General features: G+C 33.3%; 1 long non-coding RNA gene across 1 annotated transcript; it reads right to left on the bottom strand.

Annotated features, from left to right (window-relative positions):
• Positions 1-3,819: 3,819 nt before the first annotated feature.
• LOC126744661 (uncharacterized) lies at positions 3,820-5,899 on the bottom strand. The gene is made up of 2 exons (XR_007663274.1): positions 5,707-5,899; positions 3,820-5,590 (listed from the first exon to the last, which is right to left on the bottom strand). It is a non-coding gene; the product is annotated as an uncharacterized LOC126744661 (long non-coding RNA).
• Positions 5,900-18,234: the final 12,335 nt, after the last annotated feature.

Genomic DNA, 18,234 nt, shown 5'->3' with positions numbered 1-18,234 from the left:
TATCTGAAGATTTATTCTTGTCTTGATATGTATGTTCCGAAAACTGCAAAAAGAGCTCGTACCTACCCGCCCTGGTTTTCTTTTGAAATAGTAAGAGACATAAAACAAAAACATAAATTTTGGATAAAATTTAGACGCTTTCATTTTCAACAAGATTTAATAAATTTTCGAGAATTGCGTTCTAAAATAAAAAGAAATGTTGAGCTGTCATACAAACAATACTGTGCGAGACTTGAGAATGATTTAAACTCGCAGCCTAATAACTTTTGGAAGTTAATTCGGAGTTCACAAAAAAATAACTCCCTGCCCCAAAATATGTTTGATCAACAAGGAACTTTGTTATCGGATCCGCAGAGTATTACTGATGCATTTGCAGCTTTCTTTCGGAGCTCATACACGACTTTTAGTTCACCTCAAGCCTCTAACTCTAATAATATTCAGACACCGTACCCGGAGTGCATAACCATAACTAGATTTACTGAAAACGAGGTATTAAGTGCTTTAAAAACTATAAAACCCACACCGATAGTTGGACCTGACAAAATACCCGCATTTCTTTTATCAGACTGTAGACATGTTTTTGCAAAACCATTAACAATTCTTTTTAACTTGGCCCTTAAACAAGAATGTTTTCCTGATCTTTGGAAGTCGTCTAAAATTGTTCCCATACATAAAAAGAATGACAAAAACATGGTTGAAAATTACCGGCCTATCACAATAATAAATAACTTCTCCAAATGTTTTGAGCGCGCACTTCATTCTGCTTTATATCCTAAAGTGGGGAGTCTTATAAATACTCGACAACATGGATTCATGAAAGGTAGATCTACCACTACAAATTTGATTTCTCTTACAGAATATATCACCGAATCAATAAATGCAAACTCTCAAGTCGATGTTATTTATACAGACTTTTCAAAAGCATTTGACCGACTAGACCACAACATTCTCATTAATAATTTCGACCTATATTATGGATTTTCTTCTTCTTTGTCAAATCTTTTACAGTCCTATCTTACCGAGCGACCACAACACGTGGAATGTTTTGGTCGTAGTTCGGTGCAGATAGTTGCCACTTCCGGAGTCCCACAGGGCTCAATTCTGGGACCACTTCTTTTCAATTCATTCATTAATACAATATCTGACCAACTTGATGTTAATAGCCTGCTGTACGCAGATGACAATAAACTATATATTAGAATTGACTCTATTTTGGATTGTGAGCGGCTACAAAATAATTTAAGTCTTTTGAATACATGGTGTAAAAATAATAATCTACCCCTTAATGCGGCTAAATGTAATGTTGTCTCATTTGGCTTAAAGAAAAACTTCATTACTTACAACTATACCATAGATGATGTTATTCTGCCTAGATCAACTGAATTTAGAGATTTAGGGGTGATCTTTGACAGCTCTTTCTCTTTTCAACCGCATATTTTAGATATTGTCAAGCGCAGTTATAGAATGTTGGGATATATCATCAGGAACTCGCAAAATTTTAATAATGTTCTTAGTCTAAAAATTCTGTACTTTTCTTATGTCAGATCAATATTGGAATATGCATCCCAAGTTTGGTCACCATATTATACAAATCATATTCATGAACTTGAAAATATTCAACGAAAATTTCTCAAATATCTTTGGTACAAGAGTGACGGAGTGTACCCAGAAATTGGTTTCCCACATCAGCGTTTATTGGAAAGATTTTCGTTTGCTTTGCTGGAGGATCGGCGAAAATCCGCTGATTTGCAATTTTTATTTAAGTTGGTAAATAATATTATTGATTCACCAGATCTATTGCAGCAACTAAATTTTCATGTGCCTCGCATATCAGCAAGGAATACATCAACTTTTTACCTATCAAGACCTAGAACCAACATTTGTAAATTTTCTCCTCTGCGCAGAGCATGTAACATACATGACTCTGTTCTGGATCAGTGTGACATCTTTAATTGCAGTTTGTCGGAAATTAAAAGGGTACACTTTTCCTAGATGTTTTACCTTTAATTTACTTTGTCTATATTTCTTTTAATACCATTTGCTTGTAATTATTGATAATATTGTATTCTTTTTGATTTTCTTAAGATACCTATGTTTTGTAATTTATTGTTGTAATTTTCCCACTCATTAATTGGAATTTATTCTGTGAAGTGGTGTAAATAAATAAATAAATAAATAAATAAATAAATAAATAACTGGCTTATCTCCTGTTGACTTCTTTAGTCTAATCCTAAAGTTCAACAAAGGGGCCCAATTCGGGCCCTGCTGCGAGTCGGCGACTCAAATAGTCAGTTACCGTTTCCGGTTTGGTCACTTTGGGTACTAATTTGTCGGGACGCACACGCAATTTATACATTTTTATCAATATTTAACCAGTGTCATTGATTTGAAACTGGATTTAATTATTGCCTTATTTAGCCACCATCACTGATTTAATCTTAAATTGGAAAATGAGTAAATATATATGTATATGCGAGGTATATTATAATTGAACAACTTATTAATAGGCGATGTCCTGTATAAGAATATTTTTATTATTGTTGTATTTAAAGTATATATTTTTATGCAGATTTTTTTAGCTATATTTAGGTGATTTCAGCTATACATATAAGTACTAGTTTTTATACATACATATATATTATTTTTTTATATTTATAGTGATTGTTGAGATATATTGAAATATATTTTAAGAGTTTATATTTTTTTCTGCCCTAGTGTAACTATATGTTGTTACTATTTTCAAACTTTGTCATCATTGAACTAATTATTACGATATTACAATGTGTATTATATTATAAATTAACAGTGTCAATTATTTATATATTGTACTAGCTAAATACCCGTGGCGTTGCTCGCGTGGAATTTGAAAATAAATGAAAAGTTCTACTGAAGAACCTCTTTGTAAACAAAATTTTTTGTTTTGCCTTCTTGTGCCAGAATTATTAATTTGCGAATTAATTGCTAGAAGGATGGTTTTGAGGATATGACGAAGTTTAGTCCTCTGTTTAACACCTTTTGTTCAGCATCGGTAAGGGTTCTTTTTGATACATTAATGATGGTGGCGGGGAGGTTAGAGGTTGGTGCTGGTTGAGTCCTGTTGGTTCGTCTGGATTTAAGGTTTTGGAGTTTTGAAAGGTGGCCTGCTCTTAGCTTTTCTCTTAGTTTCTGGCAAGCGAAGTCTATTTTGTCAAAGATTGGTTGATAGTCTTCCTCCAATGTAACTTCTTTGATTTCTTCGAAAGGACAGATCTTCAGCCAGCCAAGCGTCGATGTACCCAACATCTGGAAGCCTCTACTCTCAGGACAGTGTAGGATCTAGAGAGGCGTGTCCTCCCCCCAACTCTTTTCACGGATGACTTTCCTTTCCACATCGCTGCACACATCTAGTATATAAGCCTATAGAATAGTAGTTTGCCGTCAGTTTACACTTGATAACGGTTGGAGATACTTACCAACCGAAACGTCGTGTTACATTAAATAAATAAGACAATGCAAGTTCGACAAGATGTTTTCACTACGTCGTTGTGTTATTTTCTTTTTTTTAACTTTTTAGTACTTTTATGCAAAAAGAATATTTGAATACCGCTTTTTAAAGTTAAAAATAAATATAAAAAGTTTCCTTTTCACCTTGCCTCTTTCTGGCCAACATAAAGAATATGGTACGTAATATGTATGTAACATAGAAATAATATTATGAATTACCAGTGGTGTTTTTTCTTCGTTTTTTAAAATAAGAAATCGTTTTTGAAATTATCAATTTTTTAAATAATTGTAGATTTTAACCCCGTTTACCTTAATAAACCCCTGACATAAACAAAATTTAAATCACAATTTTTATTTTGTATGCATTACTTAGGTATACTTAATAATATGTAAAAATATTAATTTTCAACTCTATAAGTTTAAAAAGAAAGAATTTTTGCACAAGAAGTTTTCATTCCATTTCACCCCTTCAGGGTGGCGGAATTTTCGAGAATCTGTTGTTTTCATTAAAATGAAATTAAATTGAAGTGTTTTGCAGTTTTTTTCTGAAAAGCAATCAATTTAAGGATAAAAAAACAGATGTTTAAATCCTAAAGGGTGGTTTTAACTCCTTTAAAAAAAAGTTTTGAAGTAGAAGTAGTTTTGCTTTTGAAATAGTTGCCTCAGTTCCTTGGCAAGATTCTTCTGAATCTTCTGTAAATGGAGTAATAAAAAATAGTTATTTTTTATTTTCTGTAATAAAAATAGTTATTTATTCATGACAATTATATATCCTATTAGATATTTACATGTTACACGAGTTAACTATTTGAATATGCCAAACTCCTTTTTAAAAAATACAATATTTATTTCGTACAAACTTAGCGTAGCTACAATTTCAACTGACTAACTAAAAATTACAAATGGTGGATATTTATACGAGTAAAAAAGCAAGTTAAGCATAAGCAATGATCAGCATTCTCCATAAGGGACTGTGACATAACTCCTCCACCCCTAGTGACAGCTCTGCCGCTAGTTGTCCTCTTGACATTTTTTCTGGGTACAGTATCTTTTTCTCAATTTGGCATAACATAGGTAGCTAATCCCAGTTACCAACATGATATAGATAAGGATTGTCCAAAATGAGGGTACAGCAGCTACTCTGGAGAATTCTAGTGAAGGGTCGATTGCAACTATCTGGCTCTGCAACTCCTAAAGTTCATCTAGCTTTACATCAGTTGATGTGAAACTTAGGTTTAGTAGTGGCAATGGTTCATTGATCTTTTTTGTTTAGATCTGGAAACAGTAGTGGCTGTGGGTTTATCATCGTTAGTAATAACAAGTTCATTGACCTTGACCAAACAGTTGTTCAGAGGCTGTGTGGAGACTTCTTGACAAGCCTGGCTTTGATATGCGTAATGCAATTTGTTTTTTATTATATATTTATTTCGCGGTAATATAACCTTAAGCCGACTCTGTACAAGGACAGGGGCAGCATATAAGTGAAATATCTCAAAATTTTCGGTTAATGTTACGGGAACATGTAGGATAAATGTAATTCTATTATTTAGAATGTAAGAGCTTATTTTTATTATTTTTTCTATTAAAAGCATGTTCTCAAGTTCAATTTTTATTGGTAGTTGATTAGAATCTACTCGTTGTTCTAATTGTCTTAATTCATTAAATAGATCTGTGGTTTTAATAATACTAGGATGCATCGTTTTAAGTTTAGCAAAAGTTATAGAGTTTTCTATGTTGTACAAGATTTTGTCTTTATTTTATAGTAATAAGGGTAAGTAATACCCTTTTATTTTATAGTAATAAGCCCAGGCAGTCTTTTATGGGACAACTTAGATAATTTTGCTCCGTTAACATTTTAACCTCTAAATTTATAATTTACATAACAAAAAGATACATTTTAAGCTTTACCTGTGAGTCATGAGTGGTTTATAAATGTAAATCTACATAAAGAAACCAACTTAAAGAGGTTTCTAGCCTGATAGTATCCTGGAAAGGTTTGATTTCTTATAGGTTATGCCTAGCTCTCCGTTGACTATGTTGACCTCTGGCCTTATTGTTTTCAGCCCTGGTTATTCTTAGGATGATAAATAACCACAAATGCCTAAAACTGAGAGGGTTTTTATCACTATGCTTTCAGTTTTCTGGTTATTTTCCATGAAATTTTCCTTTCATGCTATTGCATTGTTTACATGTTCTATTTTGCAAGTTTCAAGGTTTACCTACCTTGGGAAGCCCTGTTAAATGAAGGGGCATGCCTGGTGTGGCAAAATATAATATAAATCATGATTCGGTTTCCCGCGGTTTTCCTGAAAAGCCGGTTTTCTTGTACACATGTGGCCAGCTTTTGTCGAAGTATCAGTAATTTTTCCATATTTGAATACCGTTAAATATTCAATATTTACATTAAAACTTTGTCTTGACGTTGACAGTGTGAATTGGGTTAGGTAAGAGCCACCTGTTGACAGTTTACCGGTCGCTTCCAAGCTCGCGTATTAAGATCTTTATCGAATACGTTGCTATTGATATCGTTCCGTCCCGTTCAATTTATTTTTAAAACTGTGGTTTGGACACTATCTTTCTCCCTGTTTTGTAGGGCAGGTAGTAAGGGGGTGATTAAACCAACGTTTCATTAATTCCGTTCGCGAAAAGTTACATTCTTGTTTGCAGCCGGAGAAACACTCACTGCGGATTTAATTTGTATTTAATTGATAATTTTTATTGTTGACTTTTTATTTTCTACTCTGTCCGCGGCCGTACCGTTCCGTTTAATTGTTTGATTGATGAAAACTACTGCTTGGACACTATCTTTCTTCGTGTTTTGTAGCGCAGGCAGTAGCCCCGTTTATTAATTATTACTTGGCTTCTCAAAGTGGTGAGAGACAAGTAATAACCAAGTCCGTGATGTCATAATTACTATCCGTATAGCAACAGAGCAGAGGCAAATGTTGACCGATTGATTAAGATTGCTTCGCTTGATTTGTGTTGAGTTTCCGGCTTTGCTTAACGAATGTCATCCGTAACCGCTTGTACAAAACATCATAACCCCGTCCCTTAAATCATACTATTTTGCGTCATTAATAGAATCCCGAATTTTCCGGTACATTTTCCCAAATAACTGCCTGTGCTTAATCATAGAAATTGTTAATGGGGATTTTTAGATTTTAAGGACACTTTTGTTCATTTAGTTTTAAGCAACCAAACCTGTTATTTATTAGTATTTGTAATAATAAAGATTAAGAGCAATAAGATCTCATTATAACCGGACAGTCTACTTTTAATCTCTACCTGGTTTCTCCACTGTCTAAAGGCTTACACGAGAGGCTAGAGGGGAATCTAAGCTCCTTTAATTACTTAGAGTGGCGCCCGAGGCATTTTGTCGACTTTCTCCTATAACTGTACAAAGAAATAGTGAGGGGGGTTGACGGATACCCTGTGACGTCAAAGATTAGAGGGTGGACATACGGCAAGTACGTAAGTACCCCCCCGCTACAAAGTCTTGTAACGTAGAATCTATAAATTCATAAACATTAACAAGAGCATCAAGAATGTTTCTAATATTATTAGAATTCTGAGTATGATAACATCAGCTATTTGATTTATCCGGAATTCCAACATTTCTTCTCGCTCAGCAATTTGTAAAATTGTGATGTTAAATTTCTTTATAACACTAAGGATTAAGGAGTTTTGGTTCATTACACTTTGAGACAATTTATTGTCGTTCTTTTGCAGTTCATCGATTAGATGATCGTAACGTTCACCATCCGCTGCATCCAAGTTACCGGTTATAACTTTAAATGCTGAGCCTACAATATTGATTAACCCGCGTTTCATTCTGTTAGGATGTGGTACAAGCTCTTAGAGTAGAGAAGTTTATTCTCTACTCTATTTTGAATTAAATCTAGTATTTTAAGATAATCATAATTATCTGGCAGATACTGAGAATGTTTAATAAAAAGTGTAGTGATATTTATTGATTTTCTATGCAATTTGTTCATCTCCAACATTATCGGATTAAGGTCATAAACATGAATTAAATTATATTCAAAATCGCGAATTTTAGCATGCCCTAATTTAATTGGTAGAATTCCAGGATTGTGCTCTAATTTGCTTAAGGTAATCCGATCTTGAGGTAATCCGATAGTAGCATGCAGAGTCGCACTGCAAATAATAATGTTTTTTCTTAGCCTAAGCCTGTGGTTGCAATTAAGTAAAAGTATGTTTAATATATAAAAATTACTATAAAAATTAAAAAGTAAATAAATCTTAATGTAAAACTTAAATTAATTAACGATCCTACTTAAATATATGTATTTTTTTATCGAAACTGTACGTGTTTCTCAAAGGCCTTTTAATATTGTCCATATGAATCTTTTTATGAGAATTTGTCTCTACAGTTTTTCGGTTTTCGTCCAGGTTAACAATATGTTCTTTTCCCGAGAATTTGTCGCTAAGTTTTTGCCGACTATGTTTTTTAATAAAAATCTTTTGTTCGGGCTTAAACAACTCTGGGCTATTACGTTTCTGGTTAATGTTTTTTATAACATGTTCTTTATTTCTCATAAGAATTTCATTCATTTTCGCGAATCGGATTTCTATTGGAATGGAATCTTTCTATTACTACATTAGATTGAGGGTGATTAGGCGAAATAAAATGAATTTTTATTTTATGTAATTGGAGAAGTTCTGTGATAACTGTATTTTTAAATTCGGTTCCATTGTCTGAAATAACCTGTTTGGGTATACCGTGATGTGAAAAGAAAGAAATGAGGTGGTCTGCTATTTCATTAGCCACCAATGATTTAAGCATATAAGCTTGAGCGTATTTGGAAAAACTGTCTAAGATTGTTAAGAATTTAATTTTTTCTAGGGTGTAGGTGTCAACATGTATAATTTCAAACGGTCGGGTAGCAGTAGGGGTTATATTCATTTCGATATTAATAGGATGACGTTCATACTTTGTTTTAATACAAAGCTCGCATTCATTAATAAAAGTTTGTACCGAATTTTTCAAATTTGGCCAATAATATTTTGCCTTAATTTTTTCTACGGTCTCTTCAATACCTTTGTGGTTACTTTTTCCTTGTATGGTAGTTTTGAATAAATTCGTTCATGTTCTGGTTCCTGTTGCTCATCAGGCATCTCCCTTATGTCATCGTCGGGGTTAACAAACACTGAGGCTAAATCTACAGTATCATTATTGGTGTTATTTTCCTTAAACGTTGAGGGTAGACCAGTGCCTTCTTCTTCAAGTTGTTTGTTTAGTTCTTCTATATATTTTTTCAGTGAAAAATCTCCTTCTTTAACGTGTAACTCGATACGAGATAGAGCATCTGCATTGGTTTTAGCTTTTCCTTTTTTATAAGTGATGTTGTAGTCGTATTCTTCGAGTTTAATACGCCAGCGTAAAACTTTTTTAAACTTGGGTCTTTGAGCGAAAAAAATGGTCTGTGATCGTCGTCTGTGATCATCTGTCGACCAAATAAGTATGGCCTAAAGTTGTTAGTAGCCCAGACTAAACATAAACACTCCTTTTCTATTATAGAATAATTTTGCTCTGAGTCATTAAGTGTTCTGGAGGCGTAAGCTACTGGCAATTCTCTTCCTGGAGGTCCTTGGCTTAAAACAGCTCCTAAGGCAATATTACTAGCGTCCGTTGTCAGGTTAAATGGCTTTGAAAAGTCTGGATATTGCAATATTGGCTCGCTGGTTAGAAGATTTTTACATGTTTCAAAACAATCTAGAAATTCTTGGTCGTGTACAATCCTTGCTCCCTTTTTTAGACACTTCGTAAGAGGTTTAGTTATTCTTGCGAATCCATTGATAAACTTTCTATAGTATCCCAGCAGTCCGAGGAATCCCTTAATTTCCTTTGTTGTTTTAGGAATTGGATATTTCTTGATAGCGATGATCTTTTCGGGGTTGGGTTTTACTCCATGAGGGGTAACGATATGACCAAGATAGGCTACCTCTCGTCGTAGGAATTCGCTTTTGTCAAGTTGTATTTTGAAGTTCGCTTCCCTTAATCTCTAAAATACTTATTTAAGGTTTTCAATATGTTCTTGTAGTGACGACGGAAAGACGATATGTCGTCCATGTAGACTAGACATTTCTCGTTTTGGATACCCGTGAGTATAGAATCCATTACTCTTTGGAACGTCGCGGGGGCGTTCTTAAGCCCGAAAGGCATCCTTAGGTATTCAAAGTGTCCACTTTCTGTGCTAAAGGCGGTCTTTTCAATATCCTTTTTATCCATCTCAATCTGGTGGAATCCCGACGCTAGGTCCAAAGTAGTAAAGTACTGACACCTTCCTAATTTGTCCAGTAAGTCTGTTATATTTGGAAGAGGAAGTTTATCACCAATGGTCTTTTCATTTAATTTTCGGTAATCCACAACTACTCTCCATTTTTGTTGGCCGGAAGCGTCTATCTTTTTTGGGACTACCCAAATTGGGCTCGACCAGGGGCTATTTGATGGTCTTATGATATTTTGATTTAACATTTTGTTTATCTGACATTCTACTTCTTTTTTATGGATAAACGGATATCTATAGGACTTGGTATAAATGGGAATTTCATCTGTTGTTTTTATTGAGTGTTTTATTTTTGTTGTAAAAGTTAAGAACTGGTCTTCCTGATAAAAAACGTCAGCGTATTTTTTACAGAGGTTAAGAATAGCTTCCTTTTATTCAGGATTTAAGCGATCTACTCTAATTTTTGGAGAATCTAATGTAGGATTATCGCAATGCGCGTCATTAAAATTGTTGAGGTTAATGTCAGTAAAAATTTTTCGAGAAAATTTTTCTACTTCTAATGGTTCAGAAAAATCTAAAATAACTTCGTCACAAGAATTATTTAAAATCGTAGTTAGCGCATGACCGTTTTTTGCTAAAGTTAAACATTCTGGGATTTCGCAATTATGTATTTTCGTGTGCGGTATTATAACTTCTCCATTTTGAATATTAGTTTTAATTTTTATGACTTGCTCGGTTCTAGAAGAAACAGTTACACAATTAAGTTCCATTTTGGTCTTATGAAATTCTAATTTGATTTTCGAAAACGGCGTTACTAGAAAGCCTTTTTTAAAATAGATATTAGCTTCTAGCAGTTTCGGGTTATCTAATCCTATTAAACCGTCAAAAACATTATGAAACTTAAATAAATAAAACTTTAAGTCTTTATTTTTTTGCAATTTAAAAATGTTTGAAGCCGGTACTGTGGTACTAAATTTGTGAGAGGATTTTTGAAAAACTGTGCTAACGATAAAAGGGTCATTGATAATTCAGTCAGGAAAAAATTTAAAAGCAATTTCCGGATTTAAAAATGATTTTGTTGATCCTGAATCGATTAAAAGTTTTATACCGTATTCCGGGAAAATTATATATGATAATTCGCTGGAATTCGAATTAGTAGAGTTTAAGGATATTACTATTTCTCGTTGTTGAGATGACTTCGCTTGCGAAAATTTGATTCCTGTAGGTGATGATTTTCAGTATTCCCATCATCAGCTGTGGTTTAGTTGGCCATCTCATATGAACTTGTCGCCTCATCGGTAACTTGGTATTCTTGATAAGAATTGTCGTACACGTGTTCTTGATTGTAGTACGTAGGTGCATTATAATAACACATCGGAGAATAATACGGGTCAACATAGTGAGCGTTTTCGTTATCATCATACATTTCTGTGGAATATAATTCCTCAAAGTTGAAATTGGGTTGGCTTCCTGTATTTCGAAATATGTTTTGATTTTTGTTATGTGGTTGGTTTAGCTTAGGGCCACTAGAACAAATGCTCATTGGTTCAGGGGCAGGCAGTGGTTTATTTTGGTTGGGTCCAAATACATTGACCTGATTTGGTCTGGGATAAATTTTAGATAACGGGAAAGGAAATCGTTGAAAATTATTTCCAGGGTTTCGTTGGAAATTATTCTCAAAATAATTTTGCCTAAAAAGGTTAAGATTTCCAGAGAGAGGTCTAAAAATATTTGGCCTTGGCATTGGGGTTTGATGATTATTAAAATAAGAAAAAGATTGGAGTCTATTTTGACTATAAATTGGTTGCGTTCTATTTTGTTGGGGTTCAGATGTATTATTTGATTTAATTTGAGGATTTTGTCTTATGTTGTTTTGAAAATAATGAGTATTATTTTCTTGAGTCACAAATTGTAAGGCTTGAGCTAAATTCAAAGATCTCATGCATCGAATAGTTGTCCCTAAGGGTTCTTTTAGGCCAGAGAGAAAAGTTTTTAAAGCTAGTTCATTATATAACTGTTTTTTGGTATTTTTTCCTTCAATGCTGTTTTCGTTTATATCAATATGAGAGCATAAAAGATTTAAAATATGCAGTACTCTATCGTAAAATTGGCTAGGTTGTTCATTATTGTTTTGTCTCAACATGACGAGATCCCTATTAAGACATGTTTCGTCTCGTTGGTGCGCAAAGTTACGCCTTAAAGTATCTTTCAAATCGTCCCAAGTTGTAACATTTTAAATATTTATGATAACTTTTGCTTGTCCGGTTAGTTTTCCAATTAAGCAATTTAACAAAAAGATATTTTGAAAATCAGCTGGGTTTCATGCCCTATAAAAATTAGTTATAAGACTTTCACAAGTTGATAGATAGCGATGTAAATCGTTAGGATTTCCATCAAATTTCGGAACACAATTAAGATATTCCGGTTTGAATTGACTCATTATTGATGCTTTTGTATTACCGTTACTGGAAAGAAATTTATTTTCTTATAAAGTCAGTGCAGAATTGTTATCACTAATTACTACTAAATTATCGATTTCCAATTTAAAATTACTTTCAATAGGATTAAATAATTGATTTTTAGTACTTGAGTGAGCTGAAAGTTCACTTATTTTTAAAACCTTTAATTCTTCGATTATATCATCAAGCTCTGACATTATAACAAGTTTCCAATTCAAATTGCACTTACATTAATATTCCTATGCCTATTGTTCTGGTTATATCCGGTCCTATAAGGATGATCCTTCCAGAGGCAATGTAGTCCTACTCGAAGCAGCAATCCTTGCGAAATTGCCCTATGTAGTGGCAGTTTCCCAGCAATTCAAAAAGCACTTAACGATTAACCACTTTCCAGATCACAGTTTATACAGCTCACAATGTTCTTAAAAATCCGATGTAACGTCGAACTTAGCGAACCGTAGATTCGAATCCGTGATTTTAAAAGACTTCTACGATAGAACGACTTTACACGAATACTACCGACTGCGCCAGTTAACTATTCAAATGTGCCAAACTCTTTTTTAAAAAATACAATATTTATTTCGTACAAACTTAGCGTAGCTACAATTTCAACTGACTAACTAAAAATTATAAATGGTGGATATTTATATGAGTAAAAAAGCAAGTTAAGCATAAGCAATGATCAGCATTCTCCATAAGGGACTGTGACATAACTTACGTAATATTTAGATAAAAATTGTGATGTAATAATGAGTGCCTATATTTCTCTTGATCTGCCAAAAAGCTAAATAAGTGGTAGTACTATAGTGTAGGTTCATATAAGTCATCTGTGCCACTGCCGGAGCGATGAGATGCGTCAACTTTTTTATTTTCTCTCCTATAATTTGTTCTAAAGGCATTATGATGATGACGACGCCGACCGACGTAGCCATTCACGGTCACGGACTGACTAAATTGTTTGTACAAGCCGAATACATGCGGTATACACGTTTCGCTTACACATGGCTTGTCCAAGCTTGCATGATTCTAATTCAATCAATCATCAAGCGACTTGCACAATTAAAATGCTTGCGCAAAATTTCCCTACAGATGCTACAGTTTGCTTGTACAAAAAGATTGTTCATGCATGCTTGTCAAGCTTGCAGTTGTGTGTGTAGCCACCTTTACACCTCGATTACACCGCATAGATGAACGACCTCTATAACTTCCCGAAAACTGCTGATTTTGATGTGTTGTGTGGTGATTCGTATTTGAGTTATTTATTGACTGATAATTATTATTATAGTTATCAAAATTTCGGCTTCCGCCATTATACTGTCGAAAATTACTATCTCCCTCATTCCTGCCTATATTTCTTGGACTATTCAACCCTCTAGAAAAATGTCTACTAGAATTTTCTCTACCCCTGTGCGAAAAATAAAAAATGTATTGATTATTACTAGATAAATGATTACTTAGATGTATCTTCATCCTGTGCGGACTGTATTTTATAACATCTTTTAAATAAAGAAAATCCCTAGAAGATATAATAGTACTGAGCTTTTGATTTTGCAGTCCACTAGTAAATCTTTTAATGGCCAGAGTCTCGTTACTTAGTCTGAAGATTCCAAATGCATTGTTATTACTATTTGCCTCTGAAATCGTTAAATTTACAAATGTACAAATAAATCCTCTAATTCTGTACCAAATTCTATATTCTATATTCTATATGCTATAAGTTGCTTCTGCCGAAAAGTTTACCCTGAAGGGCGATGTTGGATTTTTTATGGATGAGTGATTTTTTAAGAGAGATTCAAAAGGTTTTGCATGGATTTATAGTTAGATTTTAGTCTTAATTTGGGATTTTTCGAAAGGCGTGTTTTAAGAATACATTTTATTAACATAGGTTTATCTTCAGCACTAGAATCGTAAAATTCAGCAGATTCGATTAGTTTTAAAGTAGTGTCTTCCCAATCATCTAATAGAGGTAACAGACTTGTTGTCACTTTTAGGTCAAAACTTGACATTTTTAAGCTATTAGTTTTAATGCTACTTCCAAAAATCAACTATATATACAACAATAATATACTTTCTGAATTTCGTCAACCGTGTTTTTTATGACAATAGTAACTGTTCAGTAATGGCATTAGCATTACTTGCAGTAATTGTTTAGATACTTATATTAATCTCACTTCTCTAAGTAAATTTTAAATGACCCCTATATCTAAAAATATGTCTGCTCGCTAACGCCAAAATTCCTCATTCCACTCCTAAAAATGAACGAGGAACCACACGTGAGAGGAGGGGACAAGCACTTAAAAGGGAACCATTTTCATGTATTTAAAGCATTTGAATGTAAACTTCACTAGTACTCAAATTAAGTAACCAATCCCGTAAAACCTTCCCGATTATCGAAAATACCGGCCGGTAGCGGGAGTGACAGGCAGCTCAAGTATATAGAAGAAAGGAATCAACAGCCTATGGTATGTTAATTTTTATTATCCTTTTTCTCTCATAAATGTATTGCTCTCATCGCCACAATATCCGCACCATCTACTTCTGAATCTTTTATTCTTTTAATCTTTTATTGATTCCTGTAACTTCGATATATAATTTAGAATAAATAGCTTTTGCTTCATTTGATTTAGATTGAACTATTAACGTTTTTCGTCATTCATAACTTAATTTTCCTAAATTAGTGTTAATATCAGTGAGAGACTTTAATATTTGGTATAAGTTTATTCGCCATTAAAATATAAATGAATAATTTAATTAACTATAAAAATCACTTATTCGACTATTTAATATATAATTATCTCTATTTTTCCATATTATATACATATATAACTTGATATTTTCATTGACATTATTTACTTAAACTAATAGTTATTTGTACATTTTCCATTCCATGTTATTTTTCCATTATTAGCTTTCCCTATTATATTCCATTCCAATACTTATATAGTGACTAAAAAAGAAGCAAAAATGATTAAATGACTTCTTCTCTCCCTTCGTCGCTGGATTTTCTTAGTTCATTTTTGTATATTTCTTTTCTGACGATCATCCTCAAGCTTCTCCTTAAACGTTTTATTGCCACATATGCTATTAGGGGTACTTAGAAACACCAAAAGATCTTCGGTTAAAGCTTGGTTTATTACAATTTCTTCCTTTGATTTCGCACTGCTAATTTTTTTTTACTTATAATATATGCTTCATTATAGTTATTTCGGTTTTTGATTTTTCATTTGATTTAGCTTAACTTTTTGGTAATTAATGAAACCATCTGCCTTTTCCATAGTCTAATTTATTTCTGGCGTAATCTGTATTACAGAGATGTCAGTGTGTATTTGTGTCAATGCTGAGATATGCATTTACATTAATCTATTATAACATACTTTATACTTACTGAATCGACACACGTGTGGTCTATAATATTAATTGTTAAATCTATTGGATGTTCTATCTCCACATTACAATGTGTCCGGCAAAATTTTCCTGAATGAAGCTCTTCATACTAACTACAAAAAGACTTGGACAAAGGGCCATGATAATTTTGAGTATTCTATCATGATGAAAAATCGACTTATAGAATTGTTGTGTCGGTAAATTCGAGCCACTAAAATGGGCTGGTAACTACCTAATAAATTAACCCCTTTTCCTTTGATTTATGGGATCAAAACATTACTCTCAAAGTCTTAGGCCTTAAGCGGAATCCACATTCCGATAGCTTTTTACTTCTTTGATGCTCTTGTCAGAAATGCACAAATCATATTATTTTGAGTGATCTAGCAAAATTTTTTGCTTCCTAGGATTTTTAACACCAATAATTTTACTTTCAAAATCATTAGGGCAATAATGCTAGTCACAGAACTTGGAAGGATGATCCAATCACCTCAGAAATTGTTTCTAAACGGAAAGATTTAAAAGCGAACGTTTTTATGTGAACTAAAAATACCAAGGCAAATAAAACCCAATTAGTAGGATTCAGAACGTGCTACTGAACGGTTACTGAACGTGCTTATTATTGCGTAATATACATTCGTGTCTTTTAAGACGATAATAATAAAGTGTCATTTGTGGTAAATCACGGATCGCTCCTTCATAGCCGAAATTAACTTTACCCCGACTGGAACTTTTAGGTTGTCGCTTGTTAGCTAAATTAATGAATTTTGTCACAGGTTTGTGTTCAAATAAAATTGATTCGATTTTTGCATTTACTGACAATACGGTCGGTTTATCGTGGATAAAATACTCTGTTTATAAATGGGAAACCTTAAATAATTTTAATTTAACTCTCAGGGTAAAAGTAACTTGTGTGCATTAAGATGCAACCGATTCGTGCTGGACCACTCCAGGATTTGCTCCTGCCAAGTCTTTTTATCTCCACAGCCTCAAAAGAGTCCTCGGCACATGCAACCATCTTGTTATCAGCAAAAAGGTTAAACTTGCCTGATGGTTAAATACATACATTAAAATAGAAATGGGAATTTGGCAACTACTTACCATATTTGCATAGTTCGATCATAAAGCCAGATAGGTACCAAACTCATATGTGGATATCCAAATACAGCAAATCTGGTTTGGTTAGTTTAGTTTAACTGGTACACCTTGCGATTACTCAGCAGGCAATCTAACGGTTTATCAATCTTTAACACTACATACACTGTATCTTTTGGATATTTAAAAGGAAAAAAATTAAACGAAATTTCACTATCCTGTTCTTAGCGCCAGTTAAATGCCAAGATTTGCGAAGATTTTTGTAAAGGAGATTTATTTTACTAAAAGGGTAAACTTTTTCATTACTTAACTACGTACAAGAATGAATTATACTAAAATTATGGTTAACAGTAGTTTTGAACAATAACAGAGCATTGACACGCGGTTAATAGTACGCACGGTAATTTGCTGGTGGTATTTATATAGTACTAGACTAAACCGTAGCCGATCGAGAGTTCTAGCCGTGACACTGGTTTCGTGGCGTCAAAATTGAAGCCGAGATTTGGTGGCGCACGCCGTACAGTGGAACGACTAAGTGGAGATACCGCGGGACCTAATATTTTACATTTTACAAGATTTTTTTTATTATTACGTATTTTTAGGTATATGATAAATGTTTTAAATATTTTTTATTATTTATTTTATTGGAGAAATATACATAAACGGTGTTTCAAATTTGTCTACCCTCAAAATACGAAAATGGATAATTTACCCCAAAGCTGCATATTATTTACTTGTTAAAGAATATGCTATATAAAAAATTATAATATATATTATATTTTATGTGGTTTTGAAGATTATTGAAAAAAAAATAATTTTTCAAAAACTTATTCTTGACACTTTTGTGGATTATCTTGGTTGCTATCGGAAAGTTTTTGCATTGCTGTATTACTTTTTCGTAAAAATGTTAATGCCGAAAACAAAATTAGGTAGGTACCTACGGCAAATTTTTGTTGCTTATTTAAAAAATCGAAAATTTGAATGATTCCGAAGATAATCAAAAAGAACCAAAAAAAAAAATTTAAAATCCATTTTAATTTTTTCTGAGCTTAAACAGGAATGCAGCAAGAGGTAGGCATTATTCAAAATAAAATTAAGATTATAAAATGTAAGTTAAAAATAAAATTGTTAATTTACCCACCTAATTTAAATACCGAATTTTTATTCTTTTTAAAACTCAAAGCGAGTATCAAAATAGTTTGGTAGTTTAAAATTTTAAATGCGTAATCTTACTATAAACTACAATAATAACTGCAGTAAGATATTATTTCGAATCAAGGCAAAATATGTGCGCCAGCGCGGAATTTTTGCCATCGCGATGCGGTCGTCGCCTCGCATGATTTCGGCTTCTGTTGTGAGGTATCGATGGAAGCGGGAATAAGTGTCCAGGCTAGAACTATCGATCGGCCACGACTAAACCCGCTGCTCGGCCCGCGGGCCGCGTGGTACTTGATTACAGTGACAGTCTTGGAAGGATCTTGTTCGTCTTTGACTAAATATATTCCTTAAGTCTCCCTGGGGTTAAAACAAATTCTCATGCAAATATTTACGTCAAACCTTGCCGC

Source organism: Anthonomus grandis, chromosome 14 (genome assembly GCF_022605725.1).
Source record: "Anthonomus grandis grandis chromosome 14, icAntGran1.3, whole genome shotgun sequence".
NCBI lineage: Eukaryota > Metazoa > Arthropoda > Insecta > Coleoptera > Curculionidae > Anthonomus > Anthonomus grandis.
This window is presented reverse-complemented; position numbering and strand designations above follow the sequence as displayed.